Genomic DNA, 18,578 nt, shown 5'->3' with positions numbered 1-18,578 from the left:
GGACTGATGCTGAGGCTGAAACTCCAATACTTTGGCCACCTCACACAAAGAGTTGACTCATTGGAAAAGACCCTGATGCTGGGAGGAATTGGGGGCAGGAGAAGAAGGGGATGACAGAGAATGAGATGGGTGGATGTCATCACCAACTCGATGCATGTGAGTTTGAGTGAACTCTGGGAGTTGGTGATGGACAGGGAGGCCTGGCGTGCTACGATTCATGAGGTCGCAAGGAGTCAGACACGATTGAGCAACTGAAATGAACTGAACTGAACTGAATGGTAATAAGAAACCTCAAATATCCAGGTGATACTACTCTAATGGCAGAAGGCAAAGAGGAACTAAAGAGCCTCTTGATGAAGGTGGAAGAGGAGTGCAAAGAATCTGGCTTAAAGCTCAACATTAAAAAAACAAGATCACAGCATCTGGTCCCATCACTTCATAACAAATAAAAGGGGAAAAAGTAGAAGCAGTGACAGATTTTTCTCTTCCTGGGCTCCAAAAATCACTGCAGATGGTGACTGCAGCCATGAAAATAGAAGATGCCTGCTTCTTGGAAGGAAAGCTATGACAAACCTATACAGTGTATGAAAAAGCAGAGACATCACTTTGCTGGCAAAAGTCTGTATAGTCAAAGCTATGGTCTTTCCAGTTGTCATGTATGGATACAAAAGTTGGACCATACAGAAAGCTGAGCACCGAAAAATTGATGCTTTTGAACTGTGGTGTTGGAGAAGACTCTTGAGAATCCCTTGGACAGCAAGGAGATCAAACCAGTCAATCCTAAAGGAGATCAAGTGTGAATATTCATTTGAAGGACTGATGCTGAAGCTGGAACTCCAGTACTTTGGCCACCTGATGCAAACAGAGGAAAAGACCCTGATGTGGAAAAGATCGAAGGCAAAAGGAGAAGAGGGCAGCAGAGGATGAGATGGTTAGATAGTATCACCGACTCAACGGGCATGATCTTGGACAAGCTCCAGGAGGAAGTGAGGTACAGGGAGGCCTGCCATGTGACCATGGGGTCACAACAGTCAGACACAACCAAGTGACTGAACGACAACGAAAGAGTACTAAATGTTAACTGAAGGATGAAGAAACATGTTTAAGAAATTGTGTTATTGGACTCACTAATGAGTCACGTAAACCCAAATCAAACTAACTTAATTAAGGGAATTTATCAGCCTACAAACAAAAACATATATAAACAGCAGAGGGAGAAGCAGTAACCAGGAGCCTCTGAATCCTGAAATCCAAACACCATTAAGCCATCTTGCTTACTCATACTTCTGCCTTGCTTGTTTGCAGCATTATTTTCTGACACTAGCTCTGTTATTCCAGAACAATAAATCCCCAGTGAAGGATGTTGAATATCATCAAATTGGCACTACCTATCCCATCGTATAAGACCATGGTACTAAGGGAGGATGACTGGGTCATAATTCAATATGTACACAGTCTTGTAGTCAAGGCAACAAAAGTAATGTTGTTAATAATTATCAAGGCTTTGCTATGTATAAAATGCAATGCATTTATATAATTGTATCTAATAAAAAATAAATTCTGTAAGTACTATTATCTCCTTTTACTAAAGAACAAAACTAAGGCTCAAAGAGATTAAGTAACTTACAAAAGCACTCATTATTAGTGAGTACTGAAGGTCAAATTCAAACTCACTTCAATCAAATCTCCTAAGCACATGCTCATAACCACTAGATAATTAGGCTGTGCTAATGTTGGTTACTGTATATTTATATCATAATAAATGTAATTATTTCACTACCTTAATTAATCCATGCTGATCAGTCTTCCATCCAACATGAAGGCATGATAATTGGACATTCACAAATGAAAAGCATAACCATACCAAGGCCAATAAAACGGGAAATAGCACAAGAAAACATAGCAGGAGAAATCAACATGAAATATCATTTAATGCTATAATAGTTGAGGCTAATCAGACAATGATTGGCCAATTTAACCATATCTAATTCACGTCAGGGTTTGCATGCTTCCATTAAGTTGGGAGGAGTCTTTATTACATTGGAAAATCAGGGAGGAACTGTACACTAGTCTAGAAGCACACTAGTCTAGAAGCTAGAAGATATAAGATCTAATTCTTATTCAGTAAATATGCGTTTGACTTTTTTAAAATATTTTTTTGATGTGACCATTTTAAAGTCTTTTAATTTGTTACAATACTGCTTCTGTTTTCTGTTTTGTTTTTTTGACTCTGAGGCATATGGGATCTTAGCTCTTTGACCAGGAATGGAACTTGCACCCCCTGTATTGGAAGGCAAATTCTTAACCACTGAACTGCCAGGAAATTTCCTGCATTTGACTTTGAATGAGTCAACATCCCAGTTTTTTAACCCATAATTTAGGGACAATAGTCCCTGGCGTATTTACTATGTTTAATATGTATCCCCTAAAGGTTAAGACGAAATATATATAAGCACTTATAGTATTTACCACACAAAACATCTGAGTGAGTTTTAAAATACCAAGTAGGAAAAATCATATATCTGAGTTTTCCTATACCTGTACCACTAAAAAAAAGGTTAAATGTTTGATATAATAAAGTTGAAAGTAAACTTTTCAAAGCTAGAACAGAAGTAATTTAAGTGAAATATCAAAAGAGTGAAGAAGATGCTCCAGTCAAACCAAATATTTCTGTATTAATACTTAAATACAAAGATATAAAATAAGTCATCCTCTAGATTTAGAAATGCTGTACAATTTTGCTTAGCCCAAAAGAATCTTATGCATATTCCCATGCATTTTATAAGAAATAAGAAAACACTATTCTGGAGGTATTTCTGGATGTTATACGGTGGTTGAAAATTTTGGCCTGAAGCCTCGTTTTTTATCATTTGATTTTACAGTCCTAGAATTTCCATTTCCAACTCAGTTTGATATTTTTAGTTGGAGAACTAAATTCATTTTAAACAGGACTGTAAAAATGTGACAATTACAAATGGAATGATTTGAGAAACCAACCGTAATGGGAAATTAAATGTCCCATCGAAATACTTTAAAGGCTTTTTAGCAGAAGAAATATGTGCTATAAAATTTAATCTAAGATAATAGAAACTCCTAAAATATGACTTATAGAAATATAAGTTGCTAAAAGGTGGAACTGTGCTTCTTTTCAAAATTTACTTCCCCAAAACAACACTTTCCCCAACTTGTCAGCATACAAACTTCCCATACCTGGCATGAAATTTCCAGCTTTAGATTTGCCCGAAAAGTCATGGAAAGTTGGATCAAGAAGGAAGCTTGCAATCTTAATCCAACACTCCCATTTTATAGAAGTGTGAAGTTGAACCTCGAAGTAATGAAATGATATGCCTAAAATCATACTACAAATCAATGCTATAACTCAAGATGAAGATGGTGATGATGATGATGACAGCAACCACCCACTGAGACAGTTCTGTAATGTAAAGATTATGATCAGAGGCCTGAGGTTCAGAGAGGTTGACTAATTAGCCAAACCTATTCTCTTCATCAGGAGATACCCCTCGTCCAAGGTAAAGAGCAGCGGCTGCACTTTGCTGGAGCAGCCTTGAAGAGATACCCCATGTACAAGCTAAGAGAAACCCAAGTAAGATGGTAGGTGCTGCGAGAGGGCATCAGAGGGCAGATACACTGAAATCATAATCACAGAAAACTAGTCAATCTGATCACACGGACCACAGCCTTGTCTAACTCGGTGAAACTAAGCCATGCCGTGTAGGGCCACTAAAGATGGGTAGGTTGTGGTGGAGAGGTCTGACAGAATGTGGTCCACTGGAGAAGTGAGTGGCAAAGCACTTCAGTATTCTTGCCTTGAGAACCCCATGTACAGAATGAAAAGAAAAAATGATAGGATACTGAAAGAGGAACTCCACAGGTCAGTAGGTACCCAATATGCTACTGGAGATTAGTGGAGAAATAACTCCAGAAAGAATGAAGTGATGGAGCAAAACCAAAAACAATACCCAGTGGTGGATGTGACTGGTGATAGAAGCAAGGTCCAATGCTGTAAAGAGCAATATTCCATAGGAACCTGGAATGTTAGGTCCATGAATCAAGGCAAATTGGAAGTGGTCAAACAGGAAATGACAAGAGTGAACATCAACATCCTAGGAATCAGTGAACTAAAATGGACTGGAATGAGTGAATTTAACTCAGATGACCATTATATCTACTACTGTGGGCAGGAATCCCTTAGAAGAAATGGAGTAGCCATCATGGTCAACAAAAGAGTCTGAAATGCAGTACTTGGATGCAATCTCAAAAACGACAGAATGATCTCTGTTCGTTTCCAAGGCAAACCATTAATTGTCACAGTGATCCAAGCCTATGCCCCAACCAGTAACATTGAAGAAGCTGAAGTTGAACAGTTCTATGAGGACCTCGAAGACCTTTTAGAACTAACACCCAAAAAAGATGTCCTTTTCATTATAGGGGACTGGAATGCAAAAGTAGGAACTCAAGAAACACCTGGAATAACAGGTAAATTTGGCTCTGGAGTATGGAATGAAGCAGGGCAAAGGCTAATAGAGTTTTGCCAAGAGAACACACTGGTCATAGCAAACACCCTCTTCCAACAACACAAGAGAAGACTCTACACATGGACATCACCAGATGGTCAACACCGAAATCAGATTGATTATATTCTTTGCAGCCAAAGATGGAGAAGCGCTATACAGTCAGCAAAAACAAGACCAGGAGCTGACTGTGGCTCAGATCATGAACTCCTTATTGCCAAATTCAGACTTAAATTGAAGAAAGTAGGGAAAACCACTAGACCATTCAGGTATGACCTGAATCAAATCCCTTATGATTATACAGTGGAAGTGAGGAATAGATTTAAGGGACTAGATCTGATAGACAGAGTGCCTGATGAACACTGGACGGAGGTTCGTGACATTGTACAGGAGACAGGGATCGAGACCATACCCATGGAAAAGAAATGCAAAAAAGCAAAATGGCTGTCTGAAGAGGCCTTACAAATAGTTGTGAAAAGAAGAGAACCGAAAAGCAAAGGACAAAAGGAAAGATATTCCCATCTGAATGCAGAGTTCCAAAGAATAGCAAGGAGAGATAATAAAGCCTTCCTCAGGGATCAATGCAAAGAAATAGAGGAAAACAACAGAATGGGAAAGATCAAGAAAATTAGAGATACCAAGGGAGCATTTCATGCAAAGATGGGCTCGATAAAGGACAGAAATGGTATGGACCTTACAGAAGCAGAAGATATTAAGAAGAGGTGGCAAGAGGATATTAAGAAGAGGAAGAAGAATGGAACTGGGGGAATTAACCTGCCGGACTTCAGGCTCTATTACAAAGCCACAGTCATCAAGACAGTATGGTACTGGCATAAAGACAGAAATATAGATCAATGGAACAAAATAGAAAGCCCAGAGATAAACCCACGCTCCTATGGACACCTTATCTTCGACAAAGGAGGCAAGAATATAAAATGGAGAAAAGACAGTCTCTTTAACAAGTGGTGCTGGGAAAACTGGTCAGCCACTTGTAAAAGAATGAAACTAGAACACTTCCTAACACCATACACCAAAATAAACTCAAAATGGATTAAAGATCTAAATGTAAGACCAGATTCTATAAAACTCCTAGAGGAGAACGTAGGCAAAACACTCTCCGACATAAATCACAGCAGGATCCTCCAAGACCCACCTCCCAGAATATTGGAAATAAAAGCAAAAATAAACAAATGGGACCTAATTAAAATCAAAAGCTTCTGCACAGCAAAGGAAACTCTAAGCAAGGTGAAAAGACAACCTTCAGAATGGGAGACAATAATAGCAAATGAAGCAACTGATAAAGGATTAATCTCCAAATTATACAAGCAGCTCCTGCAGCTTAATTCCAGAAAACTAAGTGACCCAATCAAAAAATGGGCCAAAGAACTAAACAGACATTTCTCCAAAGAAGACATAAAGATGGCTAATAAACACATGAAAAAATGCTCAACATCCCTCATCATCAGAGAAATGCAAATCAAAACCACAATGAGATACCATTTCACACCAGTCAGAATGGCTGCTATCCAAAAGTCTACATGCAATAAGTGCTGGAGAGGGTGTGGAGAGAAGGGAACCCTCTTACACTGTTGGTGGGAATGCAAACTAGTACAGCCACTATGGAGAACAGTGTGGAGATTCCTCAGAAAACTGGAAATAGAACTGCCATATGATCCAGCGATCGCACTCCTGGGCATACACACCGAGGAAACCAGAATTGAAAGAGACACATGTACTCCAATGTTCATTGCAGCACTGTTTATAATAGCCAGGACATGGAAGCAACCTAGATGTCCATCTGCAGATGAATGGATAAGAAAGCTTTGGTACATATACACAATGGAGTATTTCTCAGCCATCAAAAAGAATGCATTTGAATCAGTTTTAATGAGGTGGATGAAATTGGAGCCAATTATACAGAGTGAAGTAAGCCAGAAAGAAGAACATCAATACCGTATATTAACGCATATATATGGAATTTAGAAAAATGGTAACCTGAACCCTGTATAAGAGACTGCAAAAGAGACATAGGCATTTAGAACAGTCTTTGGGACTCTGTGGGAGAGGGTGAAGGTGGAATGATTGGAGAGAATGGAATTGTAGCATGTATATTATCATAAGTGACCAGTCCAGGTTCGACGCATAAATTTTCCTCTGTTCAAAAAAAAAAAAAGAAGAGGTGGCAAGAATACACAGAAGAACTGTACAAAAAAGAGCTTCACGACCCAGATAATCACGATGGTGTGATCACTCACCTAGAACCAGACATCCTGGAATGTGAAGTCAAGGGGGCCTTAGAAAGCATCACTACAAACAAAGCTAGTGGAGGTGATGGAATTCCAGTTGAGCTATTTCAAATCCTGAAAGATGATGCTGTGAAAGTGCTGCACTCAATATGCCAGCAAATTTGGAAAACTCAGCACTGGCCACAGGACTGGAAAAGGTCGGTTTTCATTCCAATCCCAAAGAAAGGCAATGTCAAAGAATGCTCAAACTACCGTACAATTGCATTCATCTCACACGCTAGTAAAGTAATGCTCAAATTTCTCCAAGCCAGGCTTCAGCAATATGTGAACCGTGAACTTCCAGATGTTCAAGCTGGTTTTAGAAAAGGCAGAGGAACCAGAAAACCTATATGCAGGTCAGGAAGCAACAGTTAGAACTGGACATGGAACAACAGACTGGTTCCAAATAGGAAAAGGAGTACGCCAAACCTGTATATTGTCACCCTGCTTATTTAACTTATATGCAGAGTACATCATGAGAAACGCTGGGTTGGAGGAAGCAAAAGCTGGAATCAAGATTGCTGGGAGAAATATCAATAACCTCAGATATGCAGATGACACAACCCTTATGGCAGAAAGTGAAGAGGAACTCAAAAGCCTCTTGATGAAAGTGAAAGAGGAGAGTGAAAAAGTTGGCTTAAAGCTCAACATTCAGAAAACTAAGATCTGGTCCCATCACTTCACGGGAAATAGATGGGGAAACAGTGGAAACAGTGTCAAACTTTATTTTTTGGGGGGCTCCAAAATCACTGCAGATGGTGATTGCAGCCATGAAATTAAAAGACGCTTGCTCCTTGGAAGAAAAGTTATGACCAACCTAGATAGCATATTAAAAAGCAGAGATATTACTTTGCCAAGAAAGGTCCATCTAGTCAAGGCTATGGTTTTTCCTGTGGTCATATATGGATGTGAGAGTTGGACTGTGAAGAAAGCTGATCACCGAAGAATTGATGCTTTTGAACTGTGGTGCTGGAGAAGACTCTTGAGAGTCCCTTGGACTGCAAGGAGATCCAACCAGTCCATCCTAAACGAGATCAGTCCTGAGTGTTCAGTGGAAGGACTTATGCTAAAGCTGAAACTCCAATACTTTGGCCACCTCATGCGAAGAGTTGACTCACTGGAAAAGAACCTGATGCTGGGAGGGATTGGGGGCAGGAGGAGAAGGGGACAACAGAGGGTGAGATGGCTGGATGGTATCACCGATTCGATGGACATGAGTTTGAATGAACTCTGGGAGATGGTGATGGACAGGGAGACCTGGCGTGCTGTGATTCATGGGTCGCAGAGAGTCGGACACGACTGAGCGACTGAACTGAATTGATTCTCTTCATCAGTTTACTATCTACTGCACCATTCTCTGCCTTGTGCATGTTTACTAAGTCACCTCTGTCATGTTCAACTCTCTGCAATCCCAATGACTGTAGCCCACCAGCCTCCTCTGACCATGGAATTCTATAGGCAGGAATACTGAAGTGGGTTCGTTATCTGCCTTGTACCTAGATTCATTTTCCACCACTACTTCCCTTCCAAGAAAAGTAAACACATGGTGATAAAATTCTCTAATCAAATGGACTCTTATCTCCCTCTTGCCCAGTGTATTTCCTAGCTCTGATTAGGCCTCAGTTTCTCAGAGTCTTTCTCTGACCTCCCGTAAGTCAAATCCTCATTTAACTCTCCTAACTAGCATTTATCAGAGGGGCAATTTCATAGTAGCTTGCATGATAATTAAATGAATATGTGTCTACCATAATGGAGATAAGATTTATGAGGGTAAAAACTGCCTGTTTGTTTTCTGGTGTACCCTCAGCCAAGTGTCTCCTAAGAATTAAACAAAAATAACTGCTGAATGAATTAATTTTTTAAAAAATATTTGCTTCCTACAAATGAATAAAGAATACTCTACTAGAGAAATGTAAAGTGATTTATAAGATTCATTTTCTTTTACTGTCATCTTACACATGGCACAAGTTTAAAATATTATAAAATATGATGACAGGAGAGTATGATGTATAGAGATGTTGTACACAGTTAAGGAACTTCCTAAATTCACCTTGTGGAATGAAATACCAAATCACATAAGGGTTGATTAACTGGTTAACAAGAAATTAACAATTAGCATGGACTGAAATCCTTGACCAAACCCAAGGTCGGTACACAATAGTCACTCAAATATAAAATATAACATACCTGCTGTTTGTAGTTGTGAAGAAAACACTAAAATAGGCATGGAAGGATCACAAATATAAGGAAGCACTTCCTAGAGTCTGTCTCCAAGGAAGTTAGTCAAGACTACGGTGCCAGCTACTCACTATCTCAAAAGCATATTAATAGTATGATTAAAAATATCATACTATTAAATCAATCATACTATTAAAAATATTCATTTTCACTTTTCTAACAGTGAATGCTGCCCTTAAGAAAAGGAGGTTAATACTGTACAGGGTTCTTAGAGAGCTTCAATGCATTTCTCCTTTTCACTCCTTTTCTTGCTGCTTTTTGGGCAGGGAATGTTGTGGTTTCTATGGAGGCTCCAATCTTTGATCTCTGTGCGCAAGGCTTCCTTCCACGGCAGGATCATTTATGATGGGCTCTATTAGCCTGTGATAAGAGGCTTTGATTTACTTCCTAATTCCCTGCTTCATCACCAGGCTCTCAGAAGTGCGTGCTCCGTCGCCCTCCCCAATTCAGTCAGCGATAGCAATGATGTATTTCATTGGTTTGTTTCCTCTCCAAGGCCTGAAATATTTTCACACATGTGCAGTTCAATCTGCTGTTTAGGGGAGATGCCTATGATTTGTGTCAATGTTATACGTGGTATTTTTCCCCAACATGGATTGCCTTCGGGCAAAAATGGCATTTTGTTGAGGGAACACAATTTTCTCTATTCATTGGATTTTACTCTGAATCATTTGTTTGCTTGTTCTACTTAAGTCCACGGACATTTCAGGCATGCAGTATGTTGTGCTGCCACTTGAAAAGCCTTTTTAAATGACAATAGAAGATCCACAGTGTCTATTTATTAATTTAAAAGATCACCCATGTTTTGGTGGGTTTCAGTGTCTCTTTGTCTTTAATATTTTTATGAATGTTTTGTTTTGGTCTTTTCTCTGAAAAGCAATAGAAACTTTTTTCCCACTGAAAAGAGACTCTGTCTTCTGAAAGTGAAAAGACAGAAAAAATAAGTAAATGATTAGAAAATAGCTAAGAAGACTAAGCCCAACCCTGTTAAAATCTTACAAGCCAGCAGACTGGCAGTAACAACAAAACCTGCAAAATGATCACAAACCTTGGCCTTAAAAGAAAATCTTCACATGACGCTCATTCTACAATTTTTTGATTTTGAGATGCCATTTCTCTAGTGACTTAGAAGCTACCTGTAGCATTTTAACAACATATTTGTATATCTCAGTTTCCCTTTGGAGCCCTCACTGAGTTTTCATGCTTTAGAGATCGTATTTATTTGTGTGCGTGATTTGAGTAAAAGCAACTTCAATAAGACTCCCATTGAAACAAACATATTTTTGGCACCTCGATATCAAAATTACATATGCAAACTGGAGGCGATCCAAAGAACAGTCACAAGAATGATGAAGGAAATGGAGTGCTTGGCTAAGGAAGAAATGCAGGGCTTCTGAACGTCTCAAGAGTACATAAACAACAATAAAGGAACAAAACAGTCCATAAATATTGAAAAGGTATAAACATCAAATACGGATAGGAATGATTAATTCTTGGACAAGAGTATGGAGCTAGCTTTGGTGTTCTTATATCATGGGAAGGAAAAAAGAAAAAGAACACTGCTTAGAATCATCCTTTTAAAATATGCAATGCTCATTCCTTATGCAAAATATTTTAGCATCTGATGGAATCTTACCATATCAGAATGCCTCCATTTTAAAAGATACTGAAAAATTAGCCCTTTATTCAAAACAGAGGAACTTCTTTCTCAGGATATCAGTTTTACTCAGCTTCAACTTCAAATCTTTTGAGGAGAAACTTTCATTTTAGGTAAGACTCATTCAACAATTCTTCACACTTTTATTTCAGAATGGTCCTGAAGTGAATTAGATATAGGCAATGCCAACAAGACCTGGGTCTCTTACCCAGTTGGGGATGTTAGAGAAAGGAGAGTTAAGGGGACATTAGAATTCATCAGAAATCAAGTTTTAGTGAGACTAGAAACTACCAGCATGATTGCCTACATTAGAGGATGCAGAAAAACAATATGAGAATTTAAATTTAGCCCAGAAGGTGTCCAAGGAGTGAACTATCAGGAGAATCTTTTCCTCCCACTGTTCTTCCTTTCCTTTTTCCCCATGCCCCATCTTTATAAAGCATCTAGTGTGTGCTACGTTCTATGCTCAGTGGTAACAAAGCAGATATATATCTTAACTGTACTCTGCCCTCAAAGACCTATTACTGAGACAAATGTGTACACAAATCATTGAAACTGAGTGTAAGGCCTAAAACAGAGTTAGAATAAGACAGATGCAGGATCAGCCAAACAAGTTGCATCTGTGAAATGTATTCACCAGAGATCTCCAGAAAAACAGAACCAGTAGCATATATACAGGAATAAAGAGAGAGGAACTATTGGAATTGTCTCACAAGATTAAGTAGGATGAGAAATCCCATGACCTGTTCTCTGCAAACTGAAGAACCAGCAATGCTGGTGGAATAATTCAGTGTGATTTCAAAGGCCCCTGCCTCCCTGGTGGCTCAGATGATAAAGCATCTGCCTGCAATGCAGGAGACCCGGGTTCGATCCCTGGTTCAGGAAGATCCCCTGGAGAAGGAAATGGCAGTCCACTCCAGTACTCTTGCCTGGAAAATTCCACGGATGAAGAACCCTGGTGGGCTATAGTCCATGGGGTCACAGAGTCAGACACGACTGAGCGACTTCACTATTTTTCTTTTCAAAGGCCCAAGAACCAAGAATGCTGATGCCCGAGGGCAGAAGATGGGTGTCTCAGCTCAGAGAACAAGTCCACCCTCCTCTGTCTTTGTTTTATTCAAGCCCTCAGTGAACTGGATGATACCCACTCAAGTTGGTGAGGGCAGTCTTCTTTATTTAGTCTACTAACACAAACACTAATCTCCTCTGGAAATACCCTCACAGACAAACCTAGAAATAATGTTTCATCAGCTATCTGGGCATCCCTTAGCCTGGTCAAACTTACATTTAAAATTAACTACCACATGGAGTATATGCATCATACAACACTGAGAATATTTCAGAAAGGACAGATATAACTTGTCCTCCCCAGAGTATGGGAGTCAAGCACTGATATAACTGGGCATGTGGAATGCTTTCTGAGAGCAGATGTGGATTTTACTGGAACATAATCTATGCCTTCATGACAGCTTCACAGACCAGCAAGGGAGGTTGGCTATAATCTGCTCTTAGGTAGTAACGGCATGATACTAAGACGCAAAGGAATATACTACTCTGTCTTACCTCCTCTCAGGACATGCAGCCTAGAGTCTGAGAAAAAAAAAAAAATCACTCAAATCCATAAATCAGTAGGAGGAGCCGTGTGTAGAGATAAGCACCAGCAACCAGTCTCAGCACATGACCCAGTGTGACACATCATTTTATCACAGCACATATTTCACTGTGACCTTCCACAAAAATACAGACTCTATCATTCAACTACTTAATCCCTCTGTTAAGATATATAGATAGTATCATCTCTGGATAAATTATACTTAGGACTGGCAATGATTGAAACATATAAATAAAACTATGTTAATGTGCTATGCACAAACTCAAAAAAAAACTCAAATTTTTTACACTTAAAACGTGTGGACTGTGCTGTGAACAAATTCAGACACATTTGAGTGTTGAAAAATATAACGAGAAAATTATTCATATATTATAGTTTATCAATGTCTTGGGGATTATTTCACCCCATATTTTTAATTCTTGGGAGATTGTGAGGGGCTCTCTAAATCAAAGATTCTCAAAAGAAAATTAACACTAAAGTATGTTTGCATATGTTTGTACATGTTTGTACATGTTTGTGTCTGTGTGGGTATCCTTAAGGACTATGATTCCCTAAGCACTTCCTGAAAGCTGAATAGTTAAATTTCTCAAGCATTAAAATGGATGGATGGCAAGGGAACTTATTTTGTAGAATTAAATAATGATTTGATTGATCATCAAGAGGAACACAAGAAAACAAACATAACAATAAAATTAAGTTAAGAATGTATGTCATGAGTGAGCAGTTGTTTTGAAAGTTGCCATCCTTTTCCATGATGTCAAAAGACACAATTATTAATATATCATCATGACACAACCACAGTTAAGGTTCCTCATGGCAGCATGCTAACATCTTTTTTTTTCTTCATTTAATACACTAGACATTGTATTTCATCCTTTAATTTCTGAAAAGATTTACCTAGGTTTCTTAGGATCTAGAAATTCATTAGGATAAAAATCATAGACGTGTTTTAACATAATAAATGTACTCCTAATACATGAATGGTTATTCATCATCAAAGGATTTGATTATTCATCAGATGTCAAGGCGAGTTTTCTCTAGGAATATATCTCAAATGCTTTTTAACCTTCTAATAGACCAGTAGATTCACTGGAGTTAGAAAGACTGCACAGAGTTCCAAAATGATTTACCTGAACGAGACAGAGGGCACAAGCTATTCAAAACACACACACAGTTTCCTCATAGATCTCTTCTTGGAATAGCCCTCCATTCATTTAGAAGGCCCATCCTGGTTACCAGGGAGTAGGGAAGGAGCAATGACTCAAAAACTCAAGAAGTCCCATCTCTTTCCACACTGTCTTCCTTATAAGGTCCCTATATACAACCAGTATGTAGAAAGATTTTGCATGCACCGAAAAATAACTCTACAAGAGTACACATTCTCTTGGTTATAAGATGTGCTCTTGAAAAAGTAAAAAGAGTATTATTCTTTATTGAAAAAAATACCATTTTTTCCTCATACAACAAACTAATGAATACAACAACAATAAAAAAGGAGCAGACTCACAGGTACAGAGAATAACTTAGTGGATACCAGTGGGGAGAAAATAGGGGCAGAGACAATAAAGGAATACAGGATTAAGATGAACAAATTATTAGGTATAAAATAAGCTCAAAGGATATATTATAAAACACGTGGAATACAGTAAGTACTTCATAATAACTATAAATGTAGTATAACCTGTAGAACCTTTAAAAAGTGGGAATCACTATAATGACAATAATATATAATATAATCAATATATTTATATAATACTATATATCAACTATACTTCAATAAAAATACTATTTTTTTTCTCAAATCACTTTGTCTTTAAAAACTGACAATGATAGTAAGGGTTAAAATTAACTGAATAATATATGGACTCCACACAGTGCTAATACGCATTACCAAAATAATCTGATTTAACCCACACTTACAGGAAATTACAACTATTATTCTAATTTTATGAACTAGGAAATGGAAGTTTAAAAGAGCTAAGTAACTTCCCCATAACCAGATCTATGTGTATCTGGCCCTTAAAAGAACAATTTTTCTCACTCTTCCAAACCCTTTGAAATTGGTTACAATTCAGCCTGGTACTGCACAAAGAGTTTGAACAAGCTCCAAAGGAGGACTCAGGTCAGATTCCACACTGATCCAAATCCAAGGGACAGTTACTAAAGCTGAAAGTCCTTCAGATCATGAAGGGGTAAGCTCTGTGTGACCGATGCTTTGAAAATGCACAAGGCACCTGATTAAAGACAATATTCTTACCAGTAAATTAAGTTCCCTTCAGTTCCACTATGATGTCTGTGGTATTAACACAGGGTCACTGTAGTTTACAGCACCTAGAGATAGATTAGAAAGTTGTAATTTTAGAGATAATCCCCATCTAAGAAACCATTTTAAAGTAATTTTTTACCTTTTCCATGTTTAAGAAGGCGATTTATTTTTTCTTCCCCACTAACCCTTGAAAAAACTCCCAGATACCTAAACAACAGCATTGCTGTGTTGCTGAGGATAAAATACAGCCTCCAGATTTCTATCTATGAAAAAATGAAACAGAGATGGAAAAAGCAGCCACAAAATTACTCTTCTTATTGATAGAATTATTGATGTGTCTTCTTTCGCAAACTCAAGTATTTTGCAACAGACCACAATTTGCACGAATTTCTTCTTGGCAGTCCTCCATGGACTGTTTTTCACAATAGCCACTTGCTTTTGTCTGAGGCTGTGACCCATCTATCAATATAAAACTGTACAGGCTGAAACGATGAGAGCTCTATCAGGAAGCACTCTCCGAGATCAGAACTCTATGAATTAGAGTTAACATAAACCTTCCGTTCAAGAGGCCATCTCTCACCCAGGTGTGTTCCCAGCAAGCCTGCCATCTTTTAAAATACCAACATGTGAAATGAAGGAGCTGTTTCAACCAGTACACACACTCTTTTTATTGTTAACTCCCGAATGATTTGTGATCGGCTCCCAACCTCTAAAAGATTATTTATAAGATTTTTCCAAATGCCTTCCCAAGAGCACATCTTTGAAAAACTAAGATTTTTCTACTGAACATAAGGACGGTCAAAATGAGTCAAAGATTTTTGTCATACCAGTTGTCTTAACTTAATGAGCATCATTCTAAAGAGCTAAATTCCATTTAGTAATTTTAACTCATTCCGGTGGAAACTACGAATTAAAGAGTTTATAAAACTACAATATCTTTTGCCCTTAGAAGAAAGACGGCTAAAATATCCAAGCAATACACTTCGTTTCTGTGCATTATTTGATGATCTTTTTGGCCTTATTCCAAAAGCTGTTGCCAAAATGCTATAAGCAGATTGCAATGCCTCCGGAGAAAAACTGACACCAATACACTGAAAAGAAAAATTCCACCCTGGCAAGAATGAGAATAGTCCTCACTGCTTTCCAGCTGACCAAGTGACACACTGCACAGACTGTGCCCTGTATACTTTTGTTTAGTGGCCTCATTTTAGTTCCTTTCGGCCGACTTCTTACACTGTTACTGTTATAATTTTCATTATAACAAAAAGAGCTATTTATGCATGGCTCACAAAGCCCAAAACAACATTTAACATGGCCCCTAACCAGTGGGTTCATGGTACACATAGCTTGAGTATAACTGTATTTATAGAGGTCTACAGGCTAATAGAAACTTTTCCCCTAAGAACAGGAATATAAAAACAGGCCATCATTTGTTGTATCCAGCGTCCTCTGTGTTTCCATAGTCACCTAGTGGGGAAAAGAAAAAATGAAATGTTTCCAAATGAGACTTGCTGATTGCCCTACCTCATTTACTAAGACTAAAGTTAAATGATATCCTTTATACTTGCCAGTGATAAATTGGATATATTCTACAGCCAGGTTCCCACATTAAGTCTGTTTAAGACATCTCTTCAAAATCCACCCATCTCATACAGCTCCTGTAGGTAGTGCTTCCCAATGGGACTCATCTTTTTACCTCCATGAGTCACACCCAAGGCAATAGGGATCAATGACCATGCTGAAGTTACCCACACTTTCACTTAGCAATTTCAAAAGAGTGTCTTAGCATTAGGCATGAAGACTGTAGCTACTGATTAAACTGATTTGTATGCTCACAGCAGCAGCATTTGCCTGCTGAGCTCTCATCTGCTTCATTCAACTTTGGTTGAGAAGGCACTCACATTAATCATGGATTTAAGTTCTGTGTTGCTAATCCAATCACTGTGTGTGAGTGTGTGTGTGTGTGTATCTGTTTGGTATTGGTGTATATAAAGGGTTATTTCTGTGTTATTAGGTTTCCTTTCATTCCTTCATGTTGTGGGTATATGATCTCCAAAAAGGCATATGAAGACAATTCTTTAGAATGCAACAATATTATACATATAATTCACATTAAATACATATATTAAGGCATACATGCTGATAATAAAATATGAGCATAAATGCTATTTTTATCTCATCGTATCTAATTCTTTTAAATTTGTCTGACTTCTTGTTTCCTTACAGTGAATATTAGCACACCATGAATCTGTACAAATTTAGGATATACATAGGTATAGGCTTAAATATTATTTTATAAGGATATGCACAGACACGGGCTTCCCAGGTGGCTCAGTGGTAAAGAAACAGCCTGCCAACACAGGAGACATGGGTTCAATCCCTGGGGCAGGAAGATCCCCTGGCAGAGGAAAATGGCAATCCATTCCAGTCTTCTTGCCTGGGAAATGCCATGGAAAGAGGAGCCAGGTGGGCTACAGTCCCTGGAGTCACAAAGAGCTGGACATGACTGAGGGACTGAGCATGCATGCATGCACAGACGTACACAGGCTACACTATGCAGTCTAAGGTGTCTTTCTCATCCTACTCTTATTATATTTAGCAGGATATATAATCTTTTGAATTTGTTTGTTTAAAGCCTTTACCCTTCCTCCTATCACCAGTGATACAGATACTAGTATCTTCTTTTCCACATTTAGAGGTAAATTGATGGTTGATTTTTCAAAATCCCTGTTCTTCTACTTATGAGATATGAATAACCACACCTACCAAATGTCATGGGAGGAATGAGGAATACTGAAAGGGAATCTGAAGAATTTAGAGGCATATTAAAGCAATAGAGGCATTTGAGCCCTTCTTGGTTGTTCGCTTTTACTCAAAAAAGAAAAAAAAAAAAGGATGACAAAGAAACTACAGTGTAGGCAAATCAAACTAGTTAAACTCCACTCACTTGTGGAAAAAATAACAAAGCACACTGGAGGGAGAAACAAAACTTTCTCAAAGTAAGAGGCACTTAAAAAAATGGACCAGGGTCCACCTGGTGAACAGTAAACCCATGACAAGTGTAAAACAGGAGCTCTGAATCAGCTGAACTCAGGTTTACATGCCTTCCTGATATGAACACTTTGCTGCCCTGAGGTTATTTAGATTATGAAAATAGTATTTTTCACACAATATGGCCTTTACAATCAAACCTATGACTTCATAGGCACTCAGCAAAAGAAATAGTGATTTCTTCCAATGCTGGAGGAAAAAAATTAATAATATGCAATGCTTCTACATGACACCATCCTAGGTTATTTTTAAGGTGAATTCTCCATACCCACTGAATTTACAACAAATCATGTGTAAATTTCAAGCTGTATTTTAGATAAAATGAACCAGATCAATGACTATCCTAAATATTTCTGAAAGCTTCTACTCTATATTTAATACAGTGAATCTTAAGTTCCAAAATGGCAAATCTTGATTGTTGGTGTAATCCCAGTACCACTGATTGGCAATGCAATGAAGCTTAAAAAATAAATTTTGGAAGAATTAGTGATTGAATGTATAAAAGTTACATGTATCAAAAATTAGTGTTACTTCAGTTCTTTAATCCGACGGTCCTAGGTATGAATGTCACTCTGATAGAACAGGGAGCACGTTAACCAGTGTATCTGACAAAAGTGACACAGGAAAAAGAGCCAGAGGAGCTAAAAGTAAAGTGATTATGAAAAATAAAAAGGAAGGTAAGCGTGCACTTACTGTGTGATCTTAGACTAGTCAGAGAAACTTTCAGAACTCCAATTGTCCTGTTGGTAAATAAGGGATAAAGGTATCTACCTTGAAGTACAGTGTTGAGGGATAGGACTGACATGTACAAAACACTTAGCTCAGGCATGGGACCTGGAAAATGTTCAGTGACCAGAAGAGCAGCTTAGATCTCCATCATCACCAGGAGAGAAGCAAAGGAATCGGGAAGTACACCTGATCAGAGTCCCCAACTCAA

General features: G+C 38.3%; 1 protein-coding gene across 4 annotated transcripts in view; it reads right to left on the bottom strand.

Annotated features, from left to right (window-relative positions):
* Positions 1-18,578, bottom strand: part of CHL1 (cell adhesion molecule L1 like) — a 232,825-nt gene that overhangs the window by 176,015 nt on the left and 38,232 nt on the right. For 3 of the 4 annotated variants that reach the window (XM_055414340.2, XM_055414348.2, XM_055414341.2), the window contains exon 2: positions 14,582-14,655. The exons of the other annotated variant lie outside the window; for it this stretch is intronic. The gene's annotated coding sequence lies outside the window, so the exon portion shown is untranslated. The remainder of the gene's footprint in view (positions 1-14,581; positions 14,656-18,578) is intronic. 4 annotated transcript variants of the gene reach the window in all.

The sequence above is a fragment of the Moschus berezovskii genome, chromosome 24 (genome assembly GCF_049115385.1).
Source record: "Moschus berezovskii isolate FMDL1 chromosome 24, NW_MosBer_1.0, whole genome shotgun sequence".
Taxonomy (NCBI): domain Eukaryota; kingdom Metazoa; phylum Chordata; class Mammalia; order Artiodactyla; family Moschidae; genus Moschus; species Moschus berezovskii.
Note: the sequence above shows the minus strand (reverse complement) of the source record. Positions and strands in the feature narration are given on the sequence as shown.